The 23,806-nt window shown below is 35.4% G+C and overlaps 1 protein-coding gene across 2 annotated transcripts in view; it reads left to right on the top strand.

The window, feature by feature from the left end:
• Positions 1–23,806, top strand: part of MYO16 (myosin XVI) — a 596,349-nt gene that overhangs the window by 441,013 nt on the left and 131,530 nt on the right. The gene's annotated exons all lie outside the window — the stretch shown is intronic.

The raw sequence follows: 23,806 nt of genomic DNA, 5'->3' as shown, positions 1-23,806 counted from the left end.
TACACATATAATGTTTACATAAATGTTATTTAAAGGAAGAACATACATGTGATTATTTTCTTTTTATATCTATGAACAAAGTATTTTTTAGATTAACGATTCAAAAACCATCCCCGGGCTAAATTTATCTCATCTCCTGTTTTTGTAAATAAAGTTTTATTGTAACACAATCACTGATGAAAATAATGAGGATATCTTGTTTTTAAAGAATCAAAAAATTAAAGGGGAGGTGGACAAAATGAAAACCAGGAATTATTCATTAATTCTATATAAAAACATGAAATTTTAAAATAATTTGATATAAATAGTAACATTGATATTATAAGAATAAAATCTAGCATTTATGGTTAAAAATTAACTGTACAGAATAGTATGTAAAAATATTTTTGACAACCATTTATTTTAAAAATAAGATCTTAAGACTTTTGTTGACCAGAATTCAATTTGAGTCTCCAGTGTGAAGAAGCTGTAAATCTAAATCAATAAGTAGGAAATATTTAGTTCAGAACACAGGGCATAACATTTATGACTAAAACTGTATGTTTAATTTTTAACACTTGTTTTTCCAGAGGAAAGAAGTAGCATTTCTTCATTGTGTGTATTTGTAAGTTTCACAAAGAAGCAAGTAAAAATCAAATGAGTTTTCTTGAATGTTCAAGTGACACCCCAATAAACTCAATAAAAAAAAGACAAAAACTAGTAAAATATCTTCAGAAGGGAAAATAAAATTGACCACATGTAACAATAAATTATTTGAGGAGTCAATATGTTTAACCTACAAAATATGAATTTCAGAATGACAGGATATCTGTTGTTGAAATCTTAAAAGATGCTTATAAACAAGTTAATAGACACACTGTCTCCTAGGTATAGCAAAGAATTGCAATATATTTCCCACATATAATAGTTTAGGCATTAAAAGTCATCTCTCCCACTTGTTGTAGAACATGTTTTCTGTGGATTAATGAGTTTAAAACCTGCCCCTGTACAAGTTTAAAATGATAGCTTCTCAAATTTACCCCAGGTCTTCTACATAGCAGTTATTATGGAGTGTGATCCAAGGACCCTCTGGTTTGTCTCATGGTGAGGGGTAAGGTGGAATTACCTGCTTATAGCATATGGTATCAGAGGGCCACAGGCCTTGATAAATTGCAGTTTGGCCAGCAGTAGCAACTCCCTTCCCAGGCATTGCTGAGAACAGCTGTTTCCTGACATTATTGTCCATTAGAATCACTGTAGGCTTGTTAGAGTAGAGTCCAGGGTAGCACCTCCAGAGTTTCCCACTCAGTAGGTCTAAGTGAGGCCAGTGAAATCAGCATTTCTAATGCTGATGCTGACATTACTGTTATGAGGACAACCCTTTGAGGGTCACTGGCCTAGAGTACCTAGTCACTTGGGCAGGTGCCTTTGTTTCATTTTGTTTTTTTCCTAACCAAGGGTTGAAAATATGTGAGTTCCTTGAACTTGTTGAGAATGAAAAATCTCAATCATTTATTGAATTATTGAGTTGAAATCTGCAAATTTGTTAGATTCCCAAATTGAGATTGAGAAACACTGTTGATGGATTTTTATATTGGATATGAAATAGGGTTAATTTCATTCTGTGAATAATTTTTAAAACGTATATCTAATACATTTTCTCTTTTCTTTTTAAATTTTGTCAGAGTGTCCTAGAATCACAGAAATAAAAGGAGCTTTGCATTAAAGAGCCCCTCAGTATTTCTCTGATACAATCTTTGGTAGTTGCATAAATCTTCTTGACTACTCTTCTAACAAGCAGTTACTTGAATTGTCCTATTCCCCAGACAAGGGTGGAGAACATAGCTGTGTATGTGTGTGTTTATGTGTGCAATATTACCTATCATAAGAATTAGAAAATTATTTTACCTTTATTTTTTTTAAATCTAGTTTGACATATATATATATATATATATATATATATATATATACCAAGACATATCTCTATGAAAATAACATATACAATGAGTATCTTTAAAAAAAAAAGGACAAAAAAAATTCATGGACACAGACCAAAGTGTGCTGATAGGTGGGAAGGGAGAAGGTGAAGGTGAAGGAGCGTATGGGGGCATATATGGTGATAGATAAAGACTTGACTTGGGGAAGGTGAACATACAATGTGGTGTATGGAGATGTGTTGTCGAATTCGGCTCCTGAAACCTGTGCAATTATATTAACTCGGGTCACCTTAATAAAATAAATTAAATTAAATTTTTTATATGTACGCATTTCTTTCTATACTAAGACTTCCAGGCAGAGATCGTTTCTTATTCATCACAATTCCTGTGCATTATAGATGTTTAATCAATGTTTTCAGAATGAACTTGACATTGGAGATCAATGGCTATTCAATTTGAAGTAATGTTGATGCATAACAGAGACCATAGCCATACTTTGTTGAAAAAAGTAATGGTAAGTGAAATGAGCCAGTGAAGGAAAGACAAATACCATTTGATCTCATGTATCTGTGGAATCTAATGAACAAAATAAACTGACAAACGAAATAGAAACAGAGGCATGGACACATGGAATAGACTGACAGCTGTCAGAGGGGCGAGGGTAGGGGAACTGGATGAAAGAAAGTGAAAGGATTAGTCAAAAACCATATATATATATAACATGTAGACACAGACAACAGTGTGGTGATAGCCAAGGGGAAAGGGTGGTGGGGGTAGGTAGAGGTGGCCAAAGGGTGGGGAAAATAGGAACTGAAAGAGACTTGGCTTGAAGTGAGGAGCACATGATGTAGTGTGCAGATGATTTTTTTTATAAAATTGTACACTTTAAACTTGTATGGTTTTATGAACCAAGATCATCCCAATAAATTCAAAAAATAAATAAATAAAAATTAAAAAAGAAGTAAATAAAATGATAAAAATAAAAGAGTAGTGATAAATAAATGATAGCAAATGATACTTTATGGTAAATCGTTATATTTCTTTAACCAGCCTGTTATTTATTTTTTTATGTTTTATTTGTTTTAGCAAAAGAGAGAGAGAGACAGAGACAGAGACAGAGAGAGGGACCAACAGGGATATACAGACATGAAGGGAAAGAGTTGAGAAGCATCAACTCATAGTTGTGGCACTTTCGTTGTTTATTGATTACTTTTTCATATGTGCCTTGACTGGGGAGCTCCAGTGGAGCCAGTGACCCCTTGCTCAAGCCAGTTATCCTGAGCTTCAAGCCAGTGATTTTTGGGCTCAAACCAGTGACCATGGGGTCATGTGTAAGATCCCATGCTCAAGCCAGTGACTCTACACTCAAGCCAGTGACCCTGTGCTCAAGCCAGTGACCTCACAGTTTCAAACCTGGATCCTCAGCATTCTAGATTGAAACTCCATCTACTGTGCTTCCACCTGGTCAGGCTAACCAGCCATTATTTAAAAGGAAATGTGATCTCTACTTATCACCTTTATTTGCAATGGCATATCTGTAGAAACTGAATTATTAATTTATTTCAATGAAAATTTGTCATCATTTCTCTTAAGTAAAGGATTCCAGCCTAGAATATTATCATACAAATTATGCCAGTCCATAGAGAGATTTTCAGTTTCTATTAGAACTTGAGTAAAACACAATGCACATACAGGGGTCCTCGGGTTATGACACAGTTCCGTTTCTATGACAGTGACGTAACCCGAATTTTGGTGTAAGTCAAAACACAACCTAGTCTAAGTCACTTACCTATGCTAACACAGCTTTGAAATTATAATCTAGAAAATAATAACACAACTAAGCCACAGAAAAAGGTAAAGTTTATAAATATACTGCACTATATAATGTAGTAACAGAAAAAATGACAAAAAAATGTGTAAAAAAAATTCCTTACCTTTATTCTTGTGGTTGGCTTGCACACTGGAAGGGGCATTGCAAGGTGGGAGAGAGTGACCTATTGGGAGGAGGCAGCTGGAGAGGCAGGAGAACCTGCAGAAGGTGCTGGAGATACCGGGTCAGGTGAATCAGGATTGCCTAAGGAACACGCAGGAGACACAGGAGATGACTCTACCTGTACTGCAAGTGTTTTATCTTGAGAAGCAGCTGATGTAGAGAGAACAGGATCTGTTGCAGGCCTCTATACCTTCTTAAAGAAGTGTTCCAGGCTAGTCTGGAAGGTTGATGACTTCTTCTCTTCCAAAATCTGCCTGTAGCATTACAAGGCATCCATAACAGCCAAAACACTCATGTTTCCATTTTTTTGAGTTTTTATGGAAGTGAGCATCATAAACACAATATTGTATGTCGAGACTGTCATAACCTAAGGACCCCTCTACTGTCACATTAAGAATAATAACAATATTTATTCATAATAATAATTTAATATTCATTCAGAAAACTCATCAGAACTTTGAAATTGCCCCAGGCACTCAATCATCATTTTATATATATAAAGCCTAGAGGTACAATTTAATAGAAATTTCTGGTTGCCAAAGTCTTAGACAATAGGATGTATTATTTGTATGTAAAATATTTTTCTATTCATAGCACCTTGTCTTAACGGTTAGAGAATAAAATCCTGTCAAAACAAATGACTTCATTTAGTATATGGAAAGGAATGTGTTTACCAAATAATAATAAAAAAAAAACTGGACAAATAGAAAAAAGATGTCCAGTTTAGAAGGAAATACCTGCTTACATAAACAGCATGTATTGTTTCTGAAATCTAACATGATAATAAATGTGGTTACTAGACATTCCAGTGGAATCTGTAGGTGGACGTGACAATATTACAAATTTACTCTCTGGTATCTGGGATTTTATAACTGTTCATCATTCTGAGTCTTCTTAATTGAAACCAGAGAATCATGGTTGTTGAGAGGATCTTATTTTGATTAAATGTAGAAGTATGCTTGTTGAATTTTTTATAATACTGTCAGTTGCTTCTTAGTGGGCTGATAAAAATGTAAGCTCCTGTTTCTCATGACAAGAAACTTCACAAGTTTGGATATATGATGAAGAAAAGAAGTAACAAAACTGAATTATTATGTAAAAATCATGATGCCTAATAAAATTACCCATTGCTATGGATTGAATCTGTGTCTCCCAATCCATATGTTGAAGCTCTAATCCCTAATGTGACTAGGTAATTAGGAGGTAATTAATGTTAAATGAGATCATAAAAGTGGAGCCCTGATTCCAGTGCTGCTGAATTGTAGCATATGATACTCCGTATATCTAATTGGTTAAAGGCAATCACCTGGCCAAGACCAGCATCAACAGGTGGAAGACTGTCATACTTATACAAAGTACTACAAAACATGTAACAGTGGGAATATGTACATTTCTGGCTCACTTATCTGTTGCTGTGTGTCTAACCACCCCAAAATTTATTGGCATATAATTGCAATTTATGTTTTATCTCAGTTCTTAAGATTAACTGAATTTAGTTGGTAATTCCTGCCTGGGTTCTTTCTAACAGTTGAAACCACATTGCAGAAGAGGTTAGTGTTAGCTGAAAGCTCAGCTGGGCTGGATATACAAGATGGCTTCTTTACCCATGTGTCTCATGCCTCAGTGTTCTTTCATATGGCCTCTCTCCCCAGTAGAATAGCTTGGACTTCTTTTTCATTTTCTTATTTCTTTTTTTTACAGAGACAGAGAGAGAGTCAGAGAGAGGGACAGATAGGGACAGACAGACAGGAAGAGAGAGAGATGAGAAAAATTAATTCCTCACTGTGGCATCTTAGTTGTTTATTGATTGCTTGTTCATTGATTGCTTTCTCATATGTGCCTTGACTGGGGGGCTACAGTAGAGTGAATGACTCCTTGCTCAAGCCAGCGACCTTGGGCTCAAGCCAGGGACCTTGGGTTTCAAACCAGTGACCTTTGGGTTCAAGCTGATGAATTCACTCTCAGCTGGGGAACTTGGGGTTTTGAAGCTAGGTCCTCTGTGTCCCAGTTCAACACTCTATCCACTGTGCCACCCCCTGGTCAGGCTACCCTGGACTTTTTACCTCATGGTTCAAAGTTCCAAGTGCAAGAATGGAAACCAGTAGTCCTCTTCAAATCTGGAGCCGGGAGTGGTACAGTATCACTGGCCCTGTGCTTTATTGGTCAAAACAGTTGCAGACCAGCCCAGATACTTTCCATGCAAAGGAAGCAATTCATAGTGGCCAATTTTGAGTCCAGCTACCATATACTCTTAAGAAGATAACATGCAAGTAGTTGGGAATTATAAAAAGTTTTGAACAGCCATGCTTATATATGTGTACTGTTATTATTTTCATATCTCCCTGGTCTGTGTGTATGAGTTTGATGTGTTGAATAATATAATATCATCATTTTTCTAAATTATAGAATTGTGGGAAAGAATCATGAGTGAATGTTAAAGAAATGATTTTGATAATTTCTTAAAGTTATGGTACCATGCCTGTACCTTGTGTGGTACCATACCATCCTTTCCCAAAGCTTCCTTTAGTAGTCCATATTCTGGTGACATTATAATTAACAGAGCTTTTTCTATGACAACCTGTGCCAGATTTTAGTCTTAAGTATCTCTACTCTGGCTTGACTTGTGGTGGCACAGTGGATAAAGCATCGACCTGGAATACTGAGGTCGCCGGTTCAAAACCCTGGGCTTGCCTGGTCAAGGCACATATGGGAGTTGATGCTTCCTGCTCTTCCCCCTGTTCTCTCTCTCTCTCTCCCTCTCTCTCTCTCTCTCCTCTCTCTCTCTAATAAAAATGAATAAATAAAATCTAAAAAAGTAAATAAATAAAAAAATTTTTTTAAATATTTTTTAAAAAAAGTATCTCTACTCTTCTCAGAGTGCTAACCCTATAAATTTGTGTTCTCTTCTGGGTGGCAAGCATCTAGGGGTCATGCCCATCATCCATCCACAGGCTTGTTTACAGTTGGCAAGAAAGAGTAGGACAACATCACTACAGGGAGAGGCTGACCCTTTAATGAGGTAACCTTATTTGGAAAAGACAGAAGGACTTGTCCAGTAAAAGCACCATAAGGATTGCTATTATGCTTGGCATGGTGAGGGAGCATGATCTGTGTTTTGAGATTGTTACTGGATGAGATCCCTGTTAGAAATAGTCTGAATCATTAGCTTGTTTAAATGGCACAGTTGTTGCTGAAAGGTCAAGCTGTGAAAGAACACAGCTATGATTAAATTGGGTGTGGGGAGAGGGATGAAAGAAGACACACTTCAGCTTATTGGATTAAACTAATGGGCAGCCGCTGCCCAATGAAGCAGAACCATCAGTTACAGATAGGGGTTGGAATCTTCTCAAAGTTTTCCTTGTTACATGCAAGTGATGCCAGTTACTACCAGTACTACTTTAATAGAAATGTGAATTATTAAGCTCAGGAGCTACTAAATACTCTTAAGCCTTTAATTGCAAAGGGTAAATTTTCTTCAGGGTAACTTTGCCAAATCTTACTTTCTGTTAAAATCCTTCTACAAGATTGGCTGATTATCTAAGGTTTTAATGACATTTGGTAGGAAAAAAAAAGACTCACTTATTAATGGAATATAAAATAAGAGAGAGAGGTATAAGTAATAGATTCCAGAAGCCATTTCAACTTAAATATAATGAGGTATATATATATATCTTTATAGGGAATTTCTTATTCTGATCAGTAGATTATGAATCATAAATCCTCCCCTAATCTACTCTAGGGATCTGCAAACTTTTTTTTATAAAGGGCCAAACAGTAATTTTTCTAGGTTTGCAGGCCATTGATCTCAATGCAACTACTCAACTCTGCCTTGTGACAGAAAGCTGCCATAGATGGTATATTAATAAATGGGTGAGCCAGTGTTCTAAGAAACTTGATTGACATAAACAGAGGTGGCAGTCTTAATCCAAGGGCAGTTGACCTCTTATCTAGTCTCATTCCATCTTCTTTCTGATAAAGTCAGTAAAACCCATTTTATAGAAAAAAAAATAGGCCCTGACTGGTGACTTGATGTTAAAGCATCTGCCTGGTGTGGATATCCTGGGTTTGATTCAGGGCACACAGGAGAAGTGCCCATCTGCTTCTTCACCCTTCCCTCTCTCCATTCTCTCTTTCTATCTCTCTCTCTCTTCTTCTCCTGCATCTATAGCTCCATTGGAGTAATTTGCCCCTGGGAACTGAGGATGGCTCCATGGCCTCACATCAGGTGCTAAAACAGCTCTGTTGCCAAGCAATGGAGCAACATCCCAGATGCACTGAGCATCTCCCGGTAGAGGGCTTGCCATAGTGGATCTCGGTCAGCGGACTGCATGTGGAAGTATGTCTCTCTGCCTCCCTGCTTCTCACTTAATGAAAAAAAATAAAAAATAGTGAAAGGTGACTTTGGCCCTGGCCAGATAACTCAGTTGGTTAGCATAATCTGAAAGCACAGTGGTTGCCTGTTCGATCCCCGGTCAGGGCACATACAGGAACACATCTATCTTCCCATCTCTCTCTCTCTCTCTCTCTCTCTCTCTCTCTCTCTCTTCCTCTCCCTCTAAAGTCAATAAAATAATGAAACATTAAAAAAAAGGTAACTTTGATGTTTGCTTTGTACTTTCATAACCAGGTTTAGATCCTTATTTTTTCTCTAATGAGCTAACATGATCTCTCATAATAGCATCCATCTATTCATTTTCATCATTTCACCATTTATTTCTTCATGATTTGTTTATTCACTCTTATTTTATACAAGCATTTATTGAATAAAAAAACATCATGACTTGGAAAGTCACTGTCACCAGCAGTAGGGTCATGGGCATTATCATTGAGTCTCATTATATAGCCACTGCAGTGAAACTCTAAATCTGTACTTTATATTTATTATTTAATTATTCATAATAACCTTTGTAGGGAATTACTCTTATTATAAAGATATTAGTTATTATATAATTAATAAATGCTAAAGCTTTGATTTAAATTTGCCTTAAATAACATGTATCAGTACTGATGAGGCACTGGGTTCTGAACTCTGCATAAGCATTATCTCATTTAATCTTCATAACTCCCATGAGTATTATTAGTAGCATTCCTGTGTTACAGTTGTGAAATCTGAGTTCCCAAGCAGTTAGGTACTGGCCCAAAGTCTAATACCTCATCCCTGAGGATGTTTAAACCTCTCTACGATGCAATATTTGCACTGATATTGTCATAACTCCAAAGCTTGTGCTCTTTTTTACTCTTTTCACTATGATGTGCTGTCTCTTTATGCCTAATTATCACTAACACCCAAAGGCAGTGAGACAGGATTGCCAGGACAGTTCCGGGGCATCAGTGGGGAAAAGAAGTCCCTGGATATTTCCAAAATTCAGTGGTAGGTCCTTCATTCTGGATTATCTTTGCTCTGTTTTTGGAAAAACAATGCAGTTAATTTTGTGGAATTGCATGGACTACAAGTTACTCCTGTGCCCACCAGTCCTCTCACAAATTCAGTGGTGAGGTGCCGCTGGGTGATGGAGAGTGGATGAATCAGTCATTACTGAAAAATTAGCTCAAAGAGGAAGGAAGGTGATTGATCCTTAAAAATGCAGAACTGTACGTTTTTATTTAAAATAATGCAACAAATGAAAACAAAAATATTTTATTAACTTTCTAACAACCTTCATAACAATACTCCAAACTGGGCCCATCTAAATTATTTAAAATGAATATAAAATTCCACTTGAGTAAGCATTCACTATGAAACAAATGAAATCAGAGTGATTATTGCTATTCCAGGAAAATAGGCAAGAAGCTATTTTCGGCATAAATTCAATATTATATCAGTTGCATTTTACTTTAATATAATTTTGAGAATAAATTAAAAATTTCAATCCCAGAATCCTGAATCTTATTTATCACTTGATTTTATCTGGGCTTCCCCACTTCCCTCCATCATGTATCTTAATGTTTTTAATTAAAACTTATGTCAGGTAAAACATAATCACAAAATGACCTTTCTTTCAAGACCTAATTCATTTAAAATAATTACCTTTATGTTGCTTTTTTAAAATTTATTTTATTTTATTTATTCATTTTTAGAGAGGAGAGAGAGACAGAGAGGGAGAGAGAGGAGAAAGAGACAGAGAGAGAGAAGGGGGTAGGAGCTGGAAGCATCAACTCCCACATGTGCCTTGACCAGGCAAGCCCAGGGTTTCGAAACGGCGACCTCAGCATTTCCAGGTCGACGCTTTATCCACTGCGCCACCACAGGTCAGGCTATGTTGCTTTTTTTTTATTACTTATAAGTCACTTACTACTTTTTTGTAAAACAATAATGTTATTAATATGACTATAAATATGTGATAGTTTTTTTCATTCATTATATTGAATGATCTTAATGATTTAGAAGAGATGTCTACTAAGAACCTCAGGTCACCATTGGGGTCTTTCAGGAAAGAAAATCAATAATCTTTTATTACTTATCCAGTTTTTTACTAAAATGAAAGACAAAAGAATAAGGCAAAGGAGAGAGCAAAATATCGCATCTCTTGCACATAACATCTGGGTTGAAGGGCATCACTTGACACAAGAGACAGAAGTGCCTGCTAATAGAACCCTGGAGTTAGGCAGACTTACCCCTAATTCTGTTCTAGACTTTCCCGTGAAGGAGCCTGTTCAGGTGAGACTGGAAGCTTAGAGAACCAGAGGAAAAAAGTTTCTTTGCAAGCAGTTTGTTCACAAGCAGTTGAGAATGCTCTGGGATTTTTCTCACCAAAATTACCAGTGAGACTAGTCAGTCATTTTATCTTCCCTGATGAAGTGTAAAGGATTAGAGTGTCTCAGAGAGACACCCTACCTCCATCTCTAAGGAAACATCGAAAAGAAGAGAAACTCTGCTTCACTAACTGTGGTGTTTTATGTTCTGGTGTTTTGGATTCATCCAATAAGCCTATACATAATTAGGGATGCGATTATATCCCTGAAGGGTATATGTGGCCTTTCAGATCATTCTCTCATACTCATGAGCACTTCACACTGCTTCTCAGTGTATTCCTTCTGATCACTGATAAGCAATATAGATTTTGCACCCAAAGATTCTGAAATGTGTCAACAATGAGTTACTTTAATTGCTCTCAAGGCTCTTCTGTATTCAAGTTTGTGAATGCATTCTATTTCCTGTTCCAAATCCTGTTCTGACATATTGTCTAACGGAGTCTGTTAGGTATACTGCAACCAGAATAAATGAAAATGCTAAAGTAAAACAAAAGAACAATTGAAATAAAATCTCAGTAGCCTAGATATTCTCCAATTTTGACTATAAATCTTCTTCCATTATTAAGTTCCCAGTGAGAAATGATAGTTCAAAGATTAATGCATATTATAAATTAAAGTCCAGAGATACTCGATTCCAAAGGAATTCAAATCCCAAATCTGATTATCTTGCCTTTCTGAGTTAAATGTACAAAATTTCATATGCATAAGTTAAATTATGGCCCCTGAATCATCCTTTTCATTTTCTTACTTGGTTCAGTCTTAGCTAAAGAGATTCCAGACATTCTGATTGAGCTGAACTCTTCCGCATAACAGTCTGAGTCATATCTGTCTGTTTAGGCTGCAGTAGCAAAATGCCATACACTCAGAGGCTAAAACAACAGACAGGTTTTTTTTCACAGTTCTGGATACTTGAAGTCCAAGATTAAGGTGCCATTAGCGTTGATGTCTGGTGAGCGCTCTTCCCTTGGGTTGCAGATGGCCACCTTCTCACTTCCCATAACCTTTGCTTGGTGCATGCATGCTGAGACACTGGGAGCAAGAATGAGGGAGACAGAGACAGAGAGAGTACACTCAAGTGTCTCTTCTAAAAAGGACACTAGTCCTACTGAATTAGGTCCCTGCCTTTGTGGTCTTATTTAACCTAATTACCTCCTTATAAGGAGTCTATTTCCAAATGCAGTCACATTGGGGATTAAGACTTTAACATGAATTTGGGGTAGGGGGGACACAAACTTTTAGTCCATACTAATCGTCTTAATAGATATGGCTAATTCAGGCCTCATGTGCTATGTTAACTCAGTGTCGAGTTTCTCATCATCTTCACATTGAGAGTCCAATGAGTTAACAGGAGACATAAAGTTATTCAGGAATTAACTTTATACTCACTAAACAAGAATATATCTCTAGTCTCTAGAGTGGTGTTTTATGGGGAAAATTATCCTATAATCTTATAGTTTATGTTGCTAAATACAAGGGTGACCATATAGTATACTGACTAAACCAGGACATGTTTTATAGTAAAATGGGGCATTACTAATAATTTTGACAAGAATATGTGTATAAACTGGAACTGTCCCTGGCAAACCTTGAGTTTCATTTCATTATCAGGATTTTTCAAACTCTCTCTTTCCCAATAGACTCAAAGCTCTATTAAGGAAAAAGTCCCATATGCACATAAGAAATGGCCAACAAATATTTGATGAATAAACTAAACTATGAATGAATAATGTAGTTTTATAGTTGAGCTCTAAATTTTGTGTCCAAGATACAACATTCATGGAAACCCTATATGAGATGCATAAGTGGGTCAAAATCATTGTTGTCATTATCTAACCAGCTTAATTTGGTTTTATTATGTGCCTAAATATTGCCATTTTAGGGTAGCCATTTGGACTTTATTTTTTGATCATTTAGTGTAAGATAATAATCCTAGTCTTGCCTTTTTTACAGTTTAAAATATTCTCTTACTGCCCCAAAAGCACTGAGTAATACTCTGAAATTTTTAGCAATATGATAATTATACAACAATATAGAAATTAGTATTCCTATATTGATTAAAAAGGGGCATTATTTGATATTTATTTTTTTATTTGAAATGCTTTAACTAAAAGCACTGTTTGTGATTTATAAAGGTGGAGGATACATTTATGGAGTAGAAATCAGCAATAAAAATATCAAATCAGCCTGACCAGGTGGTGGCGCAGTGGATAGAGAGTCGGACTGGGATGCAGAGGACCCAGGTTCGAGATCCTGAGCTCGCCAGTTTGAGCGTGGGCTCATTTGGTTTGAGCAAAGCTCACCAGCTTGGACCCAAGCTTCTTGGCTCGAGCAAGGGGTTACTCAGTCTGCTGTAGCCCCATGGTCAAGGCACATATGAGAAAGCAATCAATGAACAACTAAGGTGTTGCAACGAAAAACTAATGATTGATGCTTCTCATCTCTCTCCATTCCTGTCTGTCTGTCCCTGTCTATCCCTCTCTCTGACTCTCTCTTGTCTCTGTAAAAAAAAAAAAATCAAATCAAAATAGATACTGTATTGATGATTTATGTTTAGGGTAGAAGCTATTTTTAACAAAGAGTAATTTACAACTAGAGCTGACTCATTTTATACTGTTTTCTCAATATAATCACTTCAGTCTTCTACTAAAACTACACCATTGTTATACCTTATTAAACTTTAAAACTAATTTTGTAGCAATTTAATAAGTAAATATTTCTAAAATAAAGATTCTGTTTAGCAGAGTTCAACTTTAGAATAAAAGTAATTATTATTCTTTATCCATAACAATTGTCTTAATAGATATGGCTAATTCAGGCCTCCATCAAGAGAAAATCTATAGTTTTATTTAAAAAATCCATAGTTAAAAAAATACTATGACAACATATTTTCAAATATTCAATTAATATTCTTAAAAATATATCTTCATTTATGACAACAACATTTCAACAAATTTCTGCACAGGATATCAGCTACTTTCTCCACAGCTGTCAAAAATGGACTAATTTATATTATAAAGGACCTTCTAATATATTCAGAACAATGAAATTTACAGGAAGCTGAATCATACAGAGTGACCTGATAATTATCAGTACACTTAGTGAGGAACTCAAGAAAAAAATACTTTGATAAGAATGATTGGAGCAGTCTCAACAACTGACAGATGGTTAGAAGTAGGGGTAATGTGACATTTTTCTAGCTCTGCTCATCATATAGCCCTAAAAAATCAGAGTCCCATTCAAGAACTAGAATACCAAATGTGGCATTTATCAAAATTATGTCTGCTTTCTTTCTTTATTACTTTCTTTTTTTCTTTCTTTCTTTTTTTTTTTTTTTTAGGGAATGTCTGTTAGGTCTCTGAAATGCAAAGAAATGGAAGTATATTTATACATTGCATTTAGTGAAGCAATGATTATTTAACAAGGTGGTGAAACAAGAAAGTTATAGCCATACCTTTTCCATTAGAGGTGACCTACACCATTTCAAGATTGATTTTTATAGAATTATCAGGGAGATATTTTTTAAAAGGATCCATTACATGGGCTATTTTTTTTTTAATTTACTGGTTTTCTCCCAATGAAAGGTATATTTAGAGGAGGTATAGATACAAGCTAATCCATTTCTATGCCCAGTCAACCTCATTGTCCAGAGCAACATCAATGCCATAATTATCTTCCCACAATTCAGTTAAACAGATACTTTTATTTGCTGTCTTCTAATTCTTTATTGTGCTTTGATCATTATTCCAAATAAGCCTACACATTCCAATAATAGGGCATGTATTTTCCACAATACCTACCTAGTTCAGTGCCCCAATTTATGGAAATTGATTGAAACTTTCATCTCACAGAAGGTTCTGTGCTTTAGTCATTTTTTTCCTTTCATGGGTTCAGTAGCTTCACAATACTGCTTGTATCCTCTTAGTAAAAAGTCTTATGGTGCATGTTCCCTAAGAATGGTTAATTGCTACATGCCATGCTATAATGTACCTAAGAAATACATTTTTAAAGGCATCGTTTTCCCATTTCAGCTCTTTATTATTGGTATAGAAAAGATATTTTGGGGTATAAAGAATTTGTTATTCCCACCATCTACCATAATGCCTTATCTAGATGTCCTCTTAGTAATATATACCCGTCTCCTATTTTAGATTGTGATGCCAGCACCTAACACAAGGCCTGGTAAATTATGATGCCCTATAATTACATTGTTGTTCTGAAAATAATTTATAAGAATTCAAATTATTAATAAGTATTTTGTAGAGAATGACCTCCTTTGCTCTGCTAACATTCATAAATCTGTGCCATTTAACACACACACAAACACACACACACACACACACACTATACAAGCATTCTTCAGAATCAATGTCTCTCAAACATGGCAGCCCTGGAGACTCAGTAAAGTTTTGTTTTGATTTGATTTTTTTTAAATTATGGGTGGCTGGGTTGAGGCCTGGGTAATAGGTAGGGGTGCCAGATATTATATAAGAACCCCAGTTAAACTAAAATTTAAATAAACAATAAATGTTAGATAGATTGACAAACATGTTTACTTTTCAAGGATGCCATGACATTTCCTGGATCACAATTTTAAATATTCTTCTCCTCTCTGTTCTCTTCCCTTTCCATTCTTTTTTTACTTTCACCTTCTTTCCTTTCTTTCTTCCACAAAAATGAATGAATTATCTATTATGTATAAACAATTCTTACCTACACTAGTTAATTGAGTGCTCTTGTAATTTTTTAGACTAGGGTATTTAAATCTATTATTTTTATAAGACATGTTTTAATTTTCTGTTTTTATATTAATGATTGCTAAATGTTGAGTAATATTATTGGGGAAAAGGATGAAATATTTTATAATCTTAATATGGAGTCTGAATTTGGTAATCTGTATTTGAATTACTAAAAATTATTAAGAAAAAAATTATTTCATGTTCATTTTTATCTCTGCCCCATTATTCAGAGGTATAAGAGTATCCACTTAAAATTATAAAGATATGTATTTTCAGAGATAGATACATATTTCCATGTACTTTTCACCAGTATACAACTGAAAGGTATAAATAAAAATGGGACACTTAGGATGTGAATCAACCATTAGGATACTAACTAAACTATGTAGTGTGATCAAATTTCACTGAAAAGACTACAATCACATTGACGAAATAATAGTTTTTTTTTATCCTCCAGTATATCCTATTGAGAATAATTTGTATCTGTTAAATATATTAATAACTGTAACATTATAAATATATTGTGGTTAACTGAGGGGAGAAGGATACAGAGTTAGCAAAGTGGATCAAATACTATATATGGTGATGAAAGATATTTGCTTTGGATGGTGAGCACACAATGCAATATAGGAATAATATATCAATATCATAGAATTGTATCCTTGAAACCTATATAATTTTATTAACCACAGTCACCCTAGTAAATTTAATTAGAAAATAAAAAATATAAATAAATAAATAAATGTAATACATTAAATTCAAATGACTTATATTGAATTGTTTTTGCTCTTGACCAGACACTGTCAAAACATGCATTATGCATTCTTATTTTCTAATGTTTATGTAAGCTACATGTAATTCCCATCAATACCTCAAACTCAATTCATCCAATTTCATCTTTCTAGCTTTTTTCTACCGAGAGGAATTAATTCTCTGGTATTTACTTAACATGCAAACTAAACATCAGAAAGAGTGAGAATTTTGGTTTCTATTATAAGCATGCAGGACAGATTTTTTTCTCAAGTGTCTCTGAATATTTTTATGGATGTAAATTTATTTCTAACATTTTAAACAGTTTTAATAAAATATATTGGCATGCATAAACTGCACCTGTTTTTGGTTTTGAAAAAGTCAAGTGGTAACATAAACCTACATCCCAGAAATTATTTCACAAATCAAGATAGTAACCAAAACCATTGCCCCCCAAAGATTCCTATGTTCTTTTGTAGTATCTATCCCATTCTTATCCATCTCTACTTCTTTATCCCTAAACAAGCATTGATAAGCTTATGTTTACTCTGAGTTAGTTTCATTTTCTAAAATATTCTACAAATGGCATTATAAAGTAGATTCATTTCTGTTTGGCTTCTTTCACTCAACATAGTAATTTTGACACCATTCATCCAGTTGTGTGTATCAACAGTTTATTGAGCATTATTCCTATTGTATTTATATGTTTACTCACTTGTTGATAGATATTTGGATTGTTTCCAGTTTTAGGTTATTACAAGTAGAGCTGCTATGAGCGTGGTGTATAGATCTTTGTGTGGAGATGGTTTTATTTTGTGGGCGGGAGTATAAATATGGGAGCAGAATGAATGAGGCATATGGTAAGGTATGTTTAACTTTTTAAAACATTGCCAAGCTGTTTTCCAAAATGATTGTACTAATTTGTAACCCCACCAGCAGGGCATGAGAATTCCAGTTACATCATCTCCAACACTTGATTTGATGAGCTTTTTTCATTTTTTATATTTCAATGGATGTGTGCTAATATCTTGTTGTGATTTTGCTTTGCATTACTCTAAAGTCTAATTATATTTGAGCATCTTTTTGTGGGCTTATTTCCTATTCATATGTCTTCTTTGGTAAATTATCTTTTCAAATATCTTGCCTAAGTTTTCACTGTATTTTTTTTTCTTAGACTTCTTTATAAATTTGAAGTCGCATATGTAATAGGTATTTGACTGGCCAACATTTTCTCTAAAACTGTGGCCTGCCTTCTATATTGTAGAAAAGATTGTGTAGAATTAGCGTTAATTCTTCTTTAAATGTTTGATAGAATTTGCTAGTAACATCACTTGAGTATTCAGAATTCTTATTTGGATTTTAAGTATGAATTCAATTTCTTTAATAGTTATAGGGATATTCATGTTGCCTACTTCATCTTGCTTAGATTTTAGTAATTTGTAGTTTTTGAGAAATTGTTCTGTTTCATCTAAGATGATAAATTTATCAATGTAGAGTTGTTTATAGCATTCCATAATTATCCTTTTAATGTGATAATATCCTCTGTTTTGTTCCTGATACAGATAATTGTGTCTGTCCTTTTTCCTTACCAGTCTCGGTAGACTTTTATCAATTTTATTTATTCAGAGAAAGAACCATCTTTTATTTTTTATTATTTCTGGGGTTTTTTAAATTTATGGAGACTGACATTTTCACAATGTTGAATTTTTCGCCCAAGAATATAGTATATTCATCAATTTACTCACATGTATATATTTGCATTTTGGAATGTTAAGATGTTCCTCTTAGAGGTTTTGAACAAATCCTGTTAAGTATTTTTCTAAATATTTTAAATTTTGCTAATATAAATAGAGTCTGGATTAATGGATTGTTCAAATCAATTTTATTAAATCCACTCTTTATGATTTCTTAACTTATGTTTGCTTTAGGTTTATTTAGCTCTCCTTTTTTTCTAATATTAGGGTAGAAGTTTAGAGTTATGAAAGCATTTTCTCTTCTAATACAAGTGTTTAATGTAAGCTTTCCTTTACTTGTTTAAACAGCAGCATTGAGCTGATGGTGAGTTTACCAGGTTTTTTCATTGTACCCTGGACTGGAATGCAAGCAGTTCTAAACCCAGAAGCGGTATAGGTGCAAACAAGTAATTCTAGAAATCCTCTACTCAGGCTCAAGGGGCTGCGAGTGAAACTCCGAATTCCCAAAACTCATAGAAGTACATTGTATTTTATTTCCTTCATTCTCTCCCTCCTTATCTCAGGCAGTCCTGTGGCAGAAGGCCCACAGGCACCTAGTAATCTGAGGGAGGGGACTCTTCCTCCCTGATCACAATAGTAATAGTTTCAAGAGGGTGGGGTAAAATCTTCTTGATCTTTTCAGTTTCCTGTCAGCTTGCAGGTGCAGCCAGGGAGGTTCACAGTGGACAGGGGTAATGAACCAGGGACTTCAGCTGGAGGACAGGAAAGGGAGAGACTGAGAAGTAGGAGGAGCTATGGGAAGTGACAAAATAGAGCTTTTTATGAACCCATGGCTCACGTCCAAGCTCTGCAGGTGTGGATCTTATACTTACTCATCTCCATTTTTTTTGTTTAATTAATTTAGTTTTATAGACGAGTTTTAGAGCACTTATAAGTTCACAATAAAATTGACTGAAAGTTAAAGAGAGTTCCCACATACTCCCTGCCCTCACACATGCACCGCCTCCGCCATTATGAACATCACCCACCATAGTGGTACATTTGTTACCACTGATGAGCCTACATCGACACATCATCATCCCACAAAGTCCTTAGTTTACATTAATATTCACTCTCTGTATTGTATATTCTTCTTTTTATTTTATTAAAATATATAAAGATATTTTTATGAGGTAAAATATTTTAGGCTGCATATTTTTCTTTTAGTATTTTAAAGCCATTGCTCCTCTCCCTTGCACTTTTTCCAGGAAGGAATCGGCTATTCCTTCTAGCTTTATTTTTCTGTACACAGTTCTTGTTTCTGTGTGCTTTTAGCATTCTCTCTTTTTTACTGTTTTTGAGTAGCTTGAATATGATTCACCTGGGTGAAATTTCCTCCCTTCCCCCCCCCAAATGTTTCTTGTGCTAAGGATTCATCAAGCTTCTTGAATCAATGTGTTTCTTGGATTCATGAGCTTATAGCTTTCATCAAATTAGGAAAAAGTTTACCCGTAAATTTGTCAGGTATTTTTTCTATCTTCTATCTACTCTTATTTAGAAACTACAATTATGTGTATATTAGGTATTTGAAGTTGTCCTATGGGAAACTAATTCTCATCACTGATCTGCGCAGATCACTGGTGTTTGTCTTTTCAGCCTTTTTATTTTGTGTTTCATTTTGGATAGTTTCTTTTGTTATGTCTTTAGGTATTTTAATCTTCTACAATATCTAATCTACACTTAATCCAATTTTCTTTTGCTTTATTTACTATACTTTTCATTTGCAGAAGTTCAATTTGGAACTTTTATAAATTCTTCATGTTTTTACTACAGTTTTTCTTTCTTGTAGTACCCACCAGTCTAGTAATTCCATTATCTGCCATTTTTGGCATCATTGTTGATTAATTAATTTTTCTCTTTCTTTTAGATAAAATTTACCCACTTCTTTGCACGCCTGGTCATTTTTGAATGGATATCATACATTATGATTTTTACTTTTTCAAATGGTACATATTTGTGTATTGCTACAAACATTCTTAAATTTGGTCTAGAGAATGAGTCATTAAAAAGTAGTTTATTGTTAAAATAGCAACAGATTGATCGCTGCAGAGAGCACCCTAACAGCTGTTAGAGGGGTGCGGGGTAGAGGGATAGAGTGAATACAGTGAAGGGATTAAGCAAAAACAAAAACGAAGATCTCATAAAACAGACCACAGTATGGTGATTACCGGAGGGAAAGGAGAGTGAGGGGAGGAAGGAGAGGGTGATGGCGGGGGACAAATGGTGATGCCAGGAAACTTGACTTGGGTTGGTGAACACATAATACAATGTACAGATGACGTATCATCGCATTGTACACCTGAAGGCTATATAATTTGATGAACCAATGTCACCCTAATAAACTCAATAAATAAGTGAACAATAACCACAAAAAATAATTTGTTGTTTTAGGGTTTTGCTTTTAAACTTTGTTAGGTAGAACCAGACCAATGTGCAGTCTAAGCGTAAGTATTTCATACTACTAATGCAAAACTCTTGCGTTTTCTATCAGTGTGTCCCATGAATTACGGAATTTTTAGCTCTGGCTGATAGAACAGCCAAATTTCTTGCTGTCTTTGCCACGGGGATGGTTCCCTCTCATCCATTTGGGTGGTTCTTTTCCGGGACTTAGTTTATTCACATGCATGTGCTGCCCGGTACTTTGCCAGATATTTGAGGGGGAACTCTGCAGAGCTCTGCAGTCGTCTCTCAGTGCCGTCCTCTCCTCTCTGCTTCTGTGCTGTGAACTCACAGTGCTCTGGCATCCTCTTCTTCCAGCGCCATTTACTCCACTTGGTGACTGTCTCTGGTTTCACTCAGGATCCATTCGGTGGGCACCGCCTACAGCCTCCCCTTTGAAGCAAGCTAGGCAGTTTTAGGTCTTAACTCACTTGTTTCCTGTCTCTCAGGGATCACTGACCTTTGTTGTCTGGTGTCCCTTGCTTCCCATATGTTGCCTGGTCTTAGTTGTTTTTGGATAGAGGATAAAACCAGTAGCTATTCCTCTAGTTTGACTGGAAGCAGAAATCTGTGAACTTATTTTTTATACTGGTTTCCTACAAGACAGGTACTTTATCTATTAATTTGTTCCTGTGAATACCTAAAATTTATTATCACAACAGAGAACTTCTTAAAATAATGGTTATCTTTTGAAACCCTATATTTTTTTAAAGATATTTTTGGTTGTTTAGATAATGGTACATTTTTCAGTTTGATCATTCAGATTACGTATACCAACTTTTTCTAAACAGACTAGTATCTCTGTATAAAAATTAACATAGAGCAGCTTGTATTTTATAAAATGATGTTGCTAGACAAGTGTTTGTAATGGGAAGTGGAGGCGAATACTATATTTGAGTGTGCATGGGATTTTAATTAAGCTAAAATTAAGCGTGTTAGAAATTGTCCAGGAAGCTGATGACTTTCATTCTTATTCCTAGAGAATTTATGGGTTGAAAGATTCTATGACTAAAATGGTCAGAAATGCATATTTATATTCAGGGTTCTGAACAGACTTACAAACTTTCTGCCCTCCCCCCTCCACCCACAAATGCTTTGGCTCAAGGGAAAAGTGCCACCTGCTTTGCCCACAGTATAATTTGAAGAGTTAGCAGGAAATCTTGCATTCTTTCACTGGTGCTCCACCAGTGCCTTCACTCAGGGGAACCCTGAGACATAAGAATATTCTTAAGGTATTTCACAATTTAATAAGTAATGAGGACGAGAGGATATGCTTACACTTATTATGTCTTAGAAATTTTTATAATAACCATTGCCTGAAAATACTGTTGTAGCCTCTTATCAGACATTTATCAAATTAGAAATAAGGCTGAAAAATATTAAGATTTAAGCAAGTACCTTTAGCCCTTACTATGTACTATACTATTGCCATTCCATTTCAGTGATCAAAGGATATGTGTGTGTGTGTGTGTGTGTGTGTGTGTGTGTGTGTATATATATATATATATGGCAATGATTTTTTTAAAAGAAGCAAAAGACCTGGATAAGACAAGGCTTGAAAGTCTTGTATGTTTTTTCCTTAGGATTCTCATACAGTATTTATTCATTTACTTAGAAATATAAAATCCTTGTACCCTGATTTATTGATGTCACCCCATTAAAATTAATAAAAATATATTTATAAAAAAAAGAAATATAAAATCTTTTATATGAACCTGCAAATATATTTTCTTAGCATTGTTCATTGAAGTAATTAAAAATTTAAAAAGTAGCAGTCATAAGTAAAATCTAACAAAGTAAAATGTTATATTATGCCTGTACTTCCCTTAAGACATTATTTTTTGTCTTAAAACTTACCACATCATCTAAAGACCTAAAAGCTTGACATATCAAAGAAATCTCTATAAAAGTTATTTACTGGAATGAATATTGAGCTCCTACAAACTACCTGAGGCTGTTCTACATGATGAAGATGCAAATCTTGCCCAAGTCTGAAGTGTCTTCCAGTGAAGTAGGAGGTCTAGATACATGAGAGAGCTCTGCTGAGTGTCGGCAAGTCCTAGAAGCAAACCCAGCTACCCACCAGAATAAAGTGCTTATAAGGGCTCCCTAGAGGAGTCTTGAATGATAATGAGAAATAAGCTCATTGAAGGAGCTGATGGAAGAGACTTAGACTGAAACTAAGGGTGAGGTGAGTTACAGGTTATATGCATAAAGGGAAGGGGATGAGGAGCAGGAAAAGGTGTGCAAGGAAGGACATTCCCACTGCAGTAGCAGAAGAACAAGAAAAGAAAATGGGAGTAGACAGAAAGGCAAAACTTTTATATTCTGGGACACCAAACTTGAAATTTATCTGGTAGCTAATAGGCATTAAACATTTAAAACAGTAAAATAATGTGTTTTTATTTTCTTTTATGCTAGATCAGGAGTCAGCAAACTATATGACCCCTGGACCAAATACACTCAGCAGCAGGCTTATTATGTTAAATAAAGTTTCATCAGCACACAGCACACTCATTTGATTGTTTGTGCCCGTTTTGTGTTATAAGGAACAAGTTGGGAAGTTACAACATAGACTGTATGGCCCACAATGCCTGAAATATTTTCTGTCTGGCTCTTTACATAGAAAGAATGCTGACCCCTGAGCTAAATGTCTCTAGGACAAAGTTTCTCAACCTTGGCACTTCACATTTTGAGCCAGATAACTCTTGTCATGGTGGGCTGACCGAGGCACTGTAGAATGTTTAGCAGTATAGCTGGGCTCTTACCCACTAGATTCCAGGAGCACTCCATCTCCCCCATCACGACAACCAAAATGTATCCAGACATTGCCAAATGGTTTCATGAGGTGGTTTTAAGAGAACCTGCTTATAGTTAAAGTTAAAAAAGTGAAAATCTAAATGGACATAAAAGAACAGATGTTAAAAAAAAAGATATTTGAGAGCCCTGGCTGTTTGCTCAGTGGTAGAGCATCAGCCTGGTGTGCAGAAGTCCCGGGTTCGATTCCCAGCCAGGGCACACAGGAGAGGCGGGACAAAGATGGCCCGGGCGCTGGGGATGGCTCCTTGCCCTCTGCCCCAGGTGCTGGAGTGGCTCTGGTCGCAACAGAGCGACACCCCGGAGGGGCAGAGCATCGCCCCCTGGTGGGCGTGCCGGGTGGATCTCGGTCGGGCGCATGCGGGAGTCTGTCTGTCTCTCCCCGTTTCCAGCTTCAGAAAAATCCAAAAAAAAAAAAAAAAAAAAAAAAAGAAAAGATATTTGAATATAAAAACTGCATCATTTAGTGTTTATAAACATGGACTTCAGACATGAAAATCAGAGATGACTTCTAGAAGTCTAGCTTGTGTTTCAGTACAGTGTCTTAGGTCAGTGTTAGGTACCCATAAATGAGAAATAATAGTGGAAGAAAAACAGGTGTCAAAGGAAAGAGAATGAGTTCGATTTTGGATGTGGTAAGTTCAGGTATCTACGATATGCAAGAATAAG

This window comes from Saccopteryx bilineata, chromosome 6 (assembly GCF_036850765.1).
Source record: "Saccopteryx bilineata isolate mSacBil1 chromosome 6, mSacBil1_pri_phased_curated, whole genome shotgun sequence".
Classification (NCBI taxonomy): domain Eukaryota; kingdom Metazoa; phylum Chordata; class Mammalia; order Chiroptera; family Emballonuridae; genus Saccopteryx; species Saccopteryx bilineata.
This window is presented reverse-complemented; position numbering and strand designations above follow the sequence as displayed.